This window comes from Antechinus flavipes, chromosome 1, assembly GCF_016432865.1.
Source record: "Antechinus flavipes isolate AdamAnt ecotype Samford, QLD, Australia chromosome 1, AdamAnt_v2, whole genome shotgun sequence".
Lineage (NCBI taxonomy): Eukaryota > Metazoa > Chordata > Mammalia > Dasyuromorphia > Dasyuridae > Antechinus > Antechinus flavipes.
In genome coordinates this window covers 191,739,924-191,751,756 of record NC_067398.1, presented here as the reverse complement: position 1 = coordinate 191,751,756, position 11,833 = coordinate 191,739,924, and the positions used below count along the sequence as shown (strand labels likewise).

The window sequence follows — 11,833 nt, the reverse complement described above, 5'->3', positions numbered from 1 at the left end:
TTCTTTGAAAAGTATCATGAATAAATGATCATATAATAGGAATACAGGTTGCCCTAGTAATACCAAAGGAAAAGAAGATAAAGATAAAAGTACTTTTTATGAACTCAGTGAACACGAAAGGCATTTTAGTGTTACATTACTGCAGATCATGGATGTGAAAACTCCAATGTCTTGCATTCTATTTGATTTAACAACTATATCCTGCTCTAAATTTCAATCAGTGGAATTTTCTGGGAGATGTAAAATATTTTGGGACTGTAAATTTAGCCTGTTGAGTACATTCTACCTTTAATCTTTATTAAAAAGTTTGTGCTAATGTATCACCAATTAAAGCAAGGGAAAAATGCTGAAATTCTACACTACCCAGAATCTCTAAGTGTTAAAAGAAGCTTCTATTAGATATAGATTGACAGAAAAGGTTAGGGAAATGCTTCTATGAAGGGAGAAATGTGATCTTTATTTCCATGTTGTTTTGTTTTTCCTTTTTGAAGTAATTTCCTACTTGTTAGATCATATGCTCTATTTTATCTCTTGAAAGATATGAAAAGTATTATGTGTGAGATAACAACCCCTAATTCAAAATACTCAAGAGATATCTCAAAGTGAAGAACAGATGCTTTATTAGAATCTCATGGGACGCAGGCAGTCCATTCACTGGAGTTTCCGAGAGAGGAGGGCCAATTTTTATAGAGGCTGAGAGATAATTTAAATGGTCAGAGAAAATAAAAATACAGAAACTATTCACCCACTCATCCCGTTAATCCTCCCAAAATCATTGGCAAACTCGACCTTTATTCCTTTATTTGTCTGTGGAATATAGGTGGGCTTTTGTAGCACTAGGGTCTTGGTTAAGCAATACCTGTTTCAAAAACAAAAAACAAAAAACAAAACAAAGAATCTGTTCTGCTTCTAAGATTAATAATCAATTAATTCAGAGGAGTTAGAGCTTTCTAAAATAATTTAAGAAGACCTGGTTTTACCTCAGGCTTTTCTCAATCAGCAAATAGAGATTAGCCACTTCTTGAATATTTCTAGGCCATTAAATAGTCTGATTCTTCTATAAGCAGTTATCTCTTAAATGTTTTCTCTTGGAAAGTCTTTGTTCTTCTTCCCAGAGCCCAATGATTAAATCCTTGGTGCTGAAAAATCCTCAGTTTCCAGTTTCACTCATGGTTAAAGTGTTATAAAGTGTTACAATGTTCCTTACATTCCCGTCTCTTACAATACTTACTCAATCCGATATGGCTGACTTATTACAAATGTTTACTCAAGCTTAGCTGGTCACAATACTTAAACTATTTTAAGTTCTTTATCATGATATTTATCCAAAGAATTTCATTTCCCAAACCCATTAATTTACTTCATACATTAAAATCTTAATGGTAGGTTCAATCTACTTTAGTTAGTGATTTTATGAGAAACCACATAATAGCTCACATATTATATGTATTAATACAATATACATAGTTGTGATATGCAAATATGCATATGAAGTGATTTTATATGTGTATATATAATAATAATAATGATAACAATAATAATAATTTACTGAGCGCTTCCTGGGATCTTTGAAATCCTAAACAACTCATTTAACCTCTCAGTGCTCCCCTCAAATTTCTAAAGTGTTGACTTGCATTTGTAGAAGAAATTTCCTCATCAATAATTCCCTATACTGATGAAAATAGAGATCCAATCCTTAATGCTATTCCAGAACTACTTTAGCATTGAAAAAATGTTGATTCAACATTCATTCTGAGAGATTAATTTGTGACTTTAGGTCCTAAACATACAGAAATGTTTAATATTTATAGATATTTTCTACTTCAGCAAATAATTGCTTTTATGGTAAGTTTCATTGTCATTTGACATTACTAATTTGATGATGATGATATATATATATATATATGTGTGTGTGTGTGTGTGTGTGTATGTGTATATATATGTGTGTGTGTGTGTATATACATATATATATATATACACACATATATAGGTGAACTGACTTTCTTGTAAGGATCATCTATTCTTCTATTATTGCATATTCTAGAAATTTAGTTTTCCTTTATGCTCAAAGATGCTAAAGTGGAAAGGCAAATGGTCTTCACAAAAGTAATAAAACAAGTAACACTTTATTTATGAACCATCTCAAAGAAATAAAAAAACCGCTGCTGATTTCAGAACACCTTTGTCCCATCCCTTTCTCAGAGTGCTGCTTTACCCTTACCAAAGGTAGAATTATGATTTAAACATAGTTCACATTAGAGGCTTTGAATTTCCTTTTATCAGCCCAACATGCTGTTAAAGTTGACCTATCTGTGAGACAAATTGGAAAGACTGAAACATCCAAAGGACTTTTTTTAAAACATAAAATCTTATTTTTTTTCTAACATAATGCCAAATGATATACTTTTGAAATATATTTCTAAATTTTTTTTGCTAATATTTAAATTAATTGAAGTATTCTTTCTAATAAAGCAGATGTAGCTACTATTACTATGAAACTTTTAGAGGGATTTATTCTCATATTTTATATCCTTTGTCTATCAAGAAGCACCTATTCTGCAGAATAAATAGCTATGAAAACTGATAGTTTCCAGATATCACAGCCTTCTCACAGCCTCTACTACATTAAGGTGGCAAAAGATATAATAACAAAATGGAATTCTTGAAACTAAGATAGCTAACATTTTTATGCATAAAAGGGGCTTAAAAGGCTTGATTCCTTCTCTTGTTCTAATTTATAAATAGATAGATAGATAGATAGATAATGTGTGTGTGTGTGTGTGTGTGTGTAGCTCCATTCAATTCTGAAACTACTACTTTGCTTAGTTTCAATTCCACACAACAAGATGCTTCTTCCAATATAAGATCATCACTTCAAATCTCACCACCATTCTATGAACCAAAGCCTTAATTGATGCCATTTCCTTCAGCCTCCTTTCTCCTTTTATTGGAAGGTTGGAAGGTACAGTACCAAATTCCCCTCAAATCTTACTTTATAGAGGGCAGAAAAAGGACTTTCAGTTCATTATATTCTGCATTTGCTGATCTGCCTGATTTTTTTAATTCCATGGAAAAGTTTTCCCCTAATGACCCACCCTTTCCTATTTCTTTTTGTGTGTTTTATCTTCTTTTAGATTTACAATCTAAAAAGGGCAGGGACTGTTTTTCTTTTGTTGTTTTCCTCTTGAGTGTTTGAGCACTTAATAATGTTGATTAAACTGTATTGGTCAAATACTACCTGGGAATTTCATGGCATCCTATATCAGACAATTATCCAATCTATAGATGAAAGTACATAATTACAACCAGGTTTTAAAAGAATATATTGTTTGGTCCCTAACAGATATCATGTCTTTTTTCACTACCTGATTTTTTTTGCCACAACCTTCACTGAGAAGACCAAGCCTTTAAAAGGAACACTTATCAATTTCACTGGAAAAGTCCATTATAAGGCTTTACAAACATCAACAATGCAGTTCTTCATCAGAGCATGTATGGACTCTTGGAAATACTCTTGGAAATAAAATCTTTATATCCTGTCTATAATACTGAATCCCATTAGGAACTAAGAAGAGGAAGCCTAAGATGGACACAAGATCCAACTGGAAACTTTTACTCCCTATAAAGAGGGTGTCTCTTGCCACCCACATCCAGTTCACTGCCAGGTCTTATCTTTTCTGACTCCACATTTCCTCCTCCTTTTACATATTTCTCTTTCACTCTATTCACAGTCACCACTCTAACTTAGGCCCACAGTACTCATTTGGATGAGGAAACTACCCTCCTAATTATATTCTTTCTTTTAAAAAAAATTTTTTTAAAGCTTTTTATTTTCAAAACAAATGTATGGATAATTTTTCAATATCGACTCTTGCATAGCCTTGTGTTTCAGATTTCCCCATTCTTTCCCCCATTCCCTCCCCTAGATGGCAAGCAATCCTATATATGTTATACATATAAAAATATATGTTAAATCCAATATGTGTAAACATTTATACAATTCTCTTGCACAAGAAAAATCAGATCAAAAAGGAAAGAAAATGAGTAAGAAAACAAAATGCAAGCAAATAACAGAAAGAGTGAAAATGCTATGTTGTGATCTATATTCAGTTCTCACAGACCTCTCTCTGGGGACACAAGATCACTGGAGCTGGCATCAGTCATCTCACTGTTGGAAAGAGCCACGTCCATCACAATTGATCATTGTATAGTCTTGTTGCCATGTATAATAAACTTCTGGTTCTGTTCATTTCACTCAGCATCAGTTTATTTAAGTCTCTCCAGGCTTCTCTAAAATCATCCTGCTGGTCGTTTCTTACAGAACAATAATATTCCATAATATTCATGTACCATCACTTATTCAGCCATTCTCCAACAGGTGGGCATTCACTCAGTTTTCAGTTTCTAGCTACTATGAAAAGAGCTGCCACAAACATTTTTGCACATACAGGTCCCTTTCCCTTCTTTGAGATCTCTTTGGGATATAAGCCCAGTAGAAACACTGCTGGATCAAAGGTTATAGTTTGATAACTTTTTGAGCATAGTTCCAAATTGCTCTCCAGAATGGTTGGATCAGTTCACAGCTACAGCAACAATGAATCAGTGTCCCAGTTTTCCCACATTCCCTCCAAAACTTGTCATTATCTTTTCCTGTCATTTTAGCTAATCTGAGAGATGTATAGTGGTATCTCAGAGTTGTCAATTTGCATTTCTGTGATCAATAGTGATTTAGAGAAACTTTTCATATGACTAGCAATGGTTTTAATTTTTCCATCTGAAAATTGTCTGTTCATATTCTTTGATCATTTGTTCTTTCTTTTTTAATCCATCCTCCACATAATTGTCTAAGACATCTTCCTAACACAGGGGTCTGGCCCTGTCACTCTCTACTCTAATGGTTCCTAATTGTCTTTAGATTAAAAAATTAAAACTCTCTAGCTTAGCATTTATAAACCTTTTAAGATGTTTTTCCAGTCTACATCTTCAAAAATTTCCTATTATTTCCCCTATTCTCCATGTACTTTACATACCAGGGAAAACGACCTACTTGTTTTTCCCTGAACTCAGTATTTCATCTCCTAAAACTGCATAGGCTGACCCAATTCCCATAATACATTTCCTTTTTACAGAAACCTCTTCAAATCCTTGGCTTCTTTCAAGGCTCACTTCAAATGCCTCCACCTACACATAACATTTATTGGTCTGCCTCACTGTAACTTCTCTTTTTCCTCACAGTATGTATATACATGCAACAACACACAAATACAAAGTGTATTTCCAGTAGAGTATAGGTCCTTTGAGGACAAAAACATTAGTCTTTTTTGTTTGTTTGTTTGTTTCTGGTTAATTCAGTATTTATATAGGATAAACATAACAAAAAATTTTTAAATTGAATTGAATAAATTGGTATTTGAAAAACTAGAGACTTTTTTAACCACAATATTCTAGCAATATTTTAGGAAATATTGATATATTGAAATACTAAATTTCATGGGATAGAAGCATTTCAAATCTTTTTGCTAGATGTGTCCAGATCTAAATGTATGTCCTTAAAAGACTCCTTTTGGATTAAAATCTTAAAAGCACAGACTCATTCTTAGTAATGAGATATGAAGAAAAACAGGAGTGTAAAAATTGGGTAGGGAAAAACATGGTTTTCTCTCCTTCCCTATCCCTTAAAAAATTAATAATTATTTCTAAAATGCATCAGTCTTTCCTAGTTTCTCTGAAAGAAATTGTATTTTAAAGTGTGCTATGTAAGGTCATAAGACCTACATTATTCCTTCTGTGGTGCATCAAGGATTTGTAGCAGCTGGTGAACAGGTGCATCACACAGTAATTGTAAAGTGATAGCACCAAGAGAAAATCTGCTTAGGAAAATGAATAATAGCATTTGGTATCCAATTCAGTCTCTAGATTTTATTCATGGTTATGTTGTTTTCTAAAACATATCTAAATTTTATGTAATGGAATCAAAGTTCCTGCTGGGAGAGGGAAGAAGAGTTAAACTTGGTAAGATGGAGAGATTTAGTAAATCACAGAAAAGAGACAAAATTACATCTTTCTCAGTGGTATTAAAGAATAAATGGTTTCTGCTGAAATCACTACTCAAGGTTAGTTAGGAATCAGTAATACATTTGAAAGAATTAAAATATGTACACGTATATGTATATGTGAGTATTTTGTCTACAAAATGATATGACTAAACCAAAGAATTATATATTGAGCTGACAACTGAATGTGTGATTAAAGAACTCCATAAATTTGTAGAATTTGGGGGTACTTTCTTATGAAATAGGAATGGTGGGGGTTACATATTTACTTGGACTAGTTTCAGTGATACATATTCTCTGGACTTATTTTGGTTCCTTAATTCCCATAAATTTGGATTGGGGGAATGATTCATTTAAATGATTGTCAATTAGATAGGAAAAAAATTACTTATTGCATAGACTTTAAAAGGAAAAAATCTAAAAAGAAAAACTCCAAATTTATCTTCTCTGCTTTCCAGCATGTGAGTTGGGACTCTGACAACTCATCATTGTACATACTAAGAGACAGAGGAGGGGATATGGAGGTTACAAGTTGGTGGCAGGTATACCAGCTACATAGAAGTGGTATTGAGAACATCAGCTTTCTTAGCTCAGACTGAAATTGTATCTCAAGTCCACAAATGTCATTTTGAATTGTGTTTCTTTCCCTTAGGGCAACTAACCAAAGAGCAATCCAGTTTTGGGAATTACCTTATGAATTTGAGAAAGTTTTTGGGTATGGAATAGCAGTAGAAGCTACTATGATGCAGAAGCATCTATACCATTTTCAGAAGAAAGGGCTACTTCCAGGGGTGTAAGCTATTTATACCTGGTTAGCTAGAAGATTTGGATCTTATGTGGCTCCCATATCTGGTTTTGGTACTAGGATCAAGTGGACTCAGGTTCATTCCTGTGAGATCGTGACTTCTAAAAGAGAGAATCAGGTTTTTGTTTTACATTCTCTGATTCATAATTTCTCCCCTCTGCAATTCTGACCCAAATCGTATGGGTTTATATTGAACTAATGTCTAAAACTTCCCCAAAAAGGACCTAGGCAGGGTCAATTTTAGAAAAGCTACTCCATATGAAAGGTATTAAGTCTCAATTATAGGGTACTGTTTCTTACTTCAGAAAATAAATACATAAAATACAAAAGACTCATAAGCACACATTTGTCACATATTTAAAATATAACAGTGATACATCATTCCTAATATCCTACTCACCACAGTGACTCCTCAAAATTTTTCAACCATCTTCAAGCCTTTAATCACACACACACACACACACACACACACACACACACACACACACACACATTTTCAGCTAAAAATCTTGCCTTATAGTTCACTAAAAACAAACAAAAAACAAAACAAAACAAAAAAAACAAAGGAATCACTATTCTCCCTTCTTTCTCATATCATATAGCTTTATACTTTATGCCTTTCTTCATCCCTGTGTTAGCCAAAGTAGTGAACCTCCTTGTTGCCAGGGCAGACTCCTCTGTCTGAATAAGTTATTCCATTCTTCTCCATATATTATCCTCTCTTTCTCTCTCATATCTATTTTCTGAAGGTCTTCGATCTCTCCTTGCCTACAGAATATTTTTCTACTACTTGCAAACAAAACCACATTTCTGCCATCTTTGAAAGCTCCTCATTTGATCCCCTAAAGGGCACTATCTGTCCTTTCTTTTGTGGCTAAATTCCTTGATATCATCTATAATCATTACCTACACTATCTTTTCTCTCACACTCTTCTTGGGTCTCTACAGTCTCACTTTTGATCTCATCATTCAAATGAAACTTCTCGCTGCAAAGTAACCAGTGACCTTGTAAAAGTCATATCTAATAGCCCTTTAATAGACCTCATCATTCTTGATCTTTCTGCAGTCTGACACTGTCAACCAACCATCTTCTCCTTGTTTTTCTTTGTTTCTGTGATGCTATACTGTTGTGATCTAGTTCAGATGGATCTGAATCGGTCCCTGTTCGGGCGCCAAAATGTGGTGAGCTTTTTCTTCTCAAAACACAGCCAGGTGATAAAAGTTCAGATCTTTTATTATCTCCAATATAGCCCGGTTAGCTTAGAGACCTATCTCTCTGCTTGGTTCCAAGAGCTCTCTCCGAATGTCTTTAAATCCAAAGGTCTGGTCCTTCAGCCTCTGCCTCTGCTTTCTTCAGCCTCCAGCCAGCTCCACTCTTCATGTCATTCCAGTGAAATCTCGACTTGTAGCTTCTTCACTCTGAAGAACTTCCTTGACTGGCCCATTGAAGCTCTATTTATGCCCCTTCAAGAGAGGGATTGTGGGTTTTCTCCCATAGTGCTCTCTGGCCCAAAGAGCTTCAAGGGAGGTGTGAACTCATTGAACTCCAATGAGTAAAGGTGTGAACACAAGCCTTGTATTAATTAGTTCTACTTAGTACCTTGTTTCAGGTTCTGCCCAAAACATCTTCTTGTAAGATTAGATCAACTCTAATTAGTTAGCAGTTAGTAAGGATTCCAACACTATACTAGTTAGTCTTAACTGTCTCAGAACACTTCTTTTCAAGGCCATTTCCTCTCCTGAATTTTCATTGAGATTATAGCTGCTAATTGTAGATGTCCCTTAAGGCTTTGTCCTGGGCCTTCCTCTATACGATTACACCTTCCTTCCTTCCTTCCTTCCTCCCTCCCTCTCTCCCTCCCTCTCTTCCTTCCTCCTTTCTTCCTTCTTCCCACCCTTCCTTCTTCCTTTCCTTCCTTCTTCCCACCCTTCCTCCCTTCTTTCCTTCTTTTCTTCTTTCTTCCTTCCTTCCTTCCTTCCTTCCTTCCTTCCTTCCTTCCTTCCTTCCTTCCTTCCTTCCTTCCTTCCTTCCTTCTTTCTCCTTTTTTCCTTGTTTCTCTTTCCTTCCTTTCCTCTCTCCTTGTTTTTCTTCCTCCTTCCTTCCTTCTTTCTTTCCTTCCTTTCTTCCTTTTTCATATACATATGTATATGTGTGTGTATGTGTACATGTATGTTTGTGATAGTTCTCTCTCTCTCTCTCTCTCTCTCTCTCTCTCTCTCTCTCTCTTTTTTGCTACTTTGTTTGGTAATATTATCAGCTTGATAATTGAACTTGATGTCCTATAGACACCTTAAACTCAGTATATCTAAAAAAAAAAAAAAAAAAAAAGCCTCCCCTCTTCCTATCATTCCATACTGTTAGCTGGCCAGACACCCAGATTCTCAACTTAGGTGAAGTCTTTACCTCTTCATTCTCTTTCGATATTCTCTCTATAGTTAAACTATTTATTCTGTTTTTTTTTTTTTTTGTAATACCTCTCACATATACTTTCTTGTCTTCTTTGACACTTCCACTATTCTAATCCTTACCCTCATAACCTTACACCCAGACTATTGCAGGAATTTGCTACTTAGGTTTCCCCCTTCAAGTCTCTTCCCCATTCCAATCTTTCTTTTCATCAAATGTCAAATTAATTTTCCTAAAGCTCAACTCTGACTATGTCACCTCCCTATTCACTTACTTGCAGTAGCTTCCTATGACTTCAGTATCAAATATAAAATCTACTATTTGGCTTTTAGAATCCTAGGTAACCCCTTCTTATCTTTTTAGTATAATCTTTGATTCACTGGTAGTCCTCCCTGCTATTTCTCACACAAGACAATCCATCTCTTAATTCCAAGCGTTTTTACTGACTTTCTTTCATTTTGAGAATTCTTTTCTTGTTCATTTTCACTGCCTGGCTTGCTTCAAGTATCAGTTAAAGTCTTGCTTTCTACAAGATATTTTCCCCAATACCCTTTAATTCTAGTACTGTTCTGTTGTTGATTATTTCCATTTTATACTGTATGTACTTTGTACATAGTTGCCCATGCATGGTTTCATCCATTAGACTACAAGTTTCTAGAAAGTGGAAACATTTTTTATTTGTTTGCCTTTCTTTGTGTCTCTAGTATTTGGCATGCTACCTGGCATATAATATTTAAGAAATGGAAGTTGACTGATTTATAACAGGATGCTCCAAAATTTTAGTGCTACTCAAAGCTTCAATAGATTATTTAAAACTCAATGATTTATTTAAACTCTAATAACTTTTCAAAATGTAACGTTTTAAAATGGCACTATGACTTTTGGGACACCTTGTAGATTCTTAGGGAAATTAAGTATTCAAAAGATTCATATGAACCTATATAAATCCAAAAACACATTAACTATCATTTCTATTATACTCTTCTGAGAGAAAAGACTATCAACAGACTTGTGGGAATGCTGAATCAAATTTAATTTCCTCTTTGTCTACATTGTTGAAGTAGCTAATATGTGGATGTATCTTGACTCTTTTGGAGATTTGATTGCATTCTTGTCTCCCTAGTTATTGTGACCTGATTGGATTCTTGTTCCTTCTTTGTTTGTTCTTTCTTCATGTTCCTGGATCTTTCAAGTTAAGCTGTCAACATGCTGAAAAAACCCTATGACTTTGACTATTTGTAAGCTCTATTTGCTTCTTCTCTAGAAATATCTAAGTGCTCCAAAGCAGTTTGTCTGAAATAATTCTTTCCCCTAGCATTAAAGTCACAGAAAATCCTGAAGTAAAGATATTAGAAAATATCTAATGAATTTCTTGTTTCTCTGAGTTCAATTCTAGAACACCACAATAGAGGAAATAGTGCAATAAAGCAAGTCACACAAATTTTGGGGTTTCCCAGTGCATATAAAAATTACATTTATACTATATTGTAGGCTATTAACTGAACTAATATTAAGTCTAAAAATGTACATACTTTAATTAAATATTTTCTTGCTAAAAATGTTAACCATCATCTTAACCTTCAGTAAATCAAGTTTTTATATTTTTGCGGGTGGAGAGTTTTGACTCAGTATTGGTGGCTACTGACTGATCAGGGTGGTTATTACTGTGAGTTGGGATGGATTGACTCTTTCACTTGAATATTTAGAGGCTATTGTAGAATTATTAGTTGGCTTAATTTTAATATTGTGTCTTGAGAGGGAAAGTCCTGGGGGGGGTTGAGGGGGAATGGTCAGTCAGTAGAATAGTCAGAACACACATGCACATTTATTAATTTAATTTTTTGCCTATATAAACATGATGTATAGCTCTCCAAAACAATTACAACAGAAACATAAAAGATTTCTCACCACAGATCACCATAACAGGTAAAATAATAATGAAAAAATAAAACATTGCAAGAATTATCAAAATGTAACACAGAGACATAGTATGATTCTATGTTGTTGAAAAAAATGCTTCTGATACAGTTTCCATAAATCTTAATTTGTTAAAAAAAACATATACACAACAATATTTGCAAAGAATAATAAAAACATGTTGTTCCTGTAATAGAAAATAAATAATAGAAAAAATAGAAAACAAGAAATTTCATTATCACTCATGTGTGATTAGTCATCCTGATTCAATGATGTATGATGCTCTAGTTATTATAAATCACCAATTCTGATAAATGTTCATTTTTCACCTAAATAAACAGGCAAATGAATAGAAACTGGAGATTTTAATCCAATCAGTTTGTTGCTTCTGCTATAAAATGGTAGCAGAAGATTTGATGGGTGACTTGACCTCATCTCAGCAAAGTAATATATGAATATTACATTCCAGCCTTTTCTATTAATGCATTACTCCAATGCTTAATCTTGACATGAGTGACCATGAATTTTCAAAGACTATAGCAATGGAGCAAAAGCTTAGGCAGATCCAATCAAGCAACAAAAGCTTTAAGTATAAACTAAGTGATGAATTGTATATAAATCATCTGAAGCCCAGATTATCTAAGTGTGAAG

General features: G+C 34.0%; 1 pseudogene; it reads right to left on the bottom strand.

Moving 5' to 3' along the window:
* Positions 1 to 741: 741 nt before the first annotated feature.
* LOC127544749 (pleckstrin homology domain-containing family A member 3-like) overlaps positions 742 to 11,833 on the bottom strand; it is a 29,060-nt pseudogene continuing 17,968 nt past the window's right edge.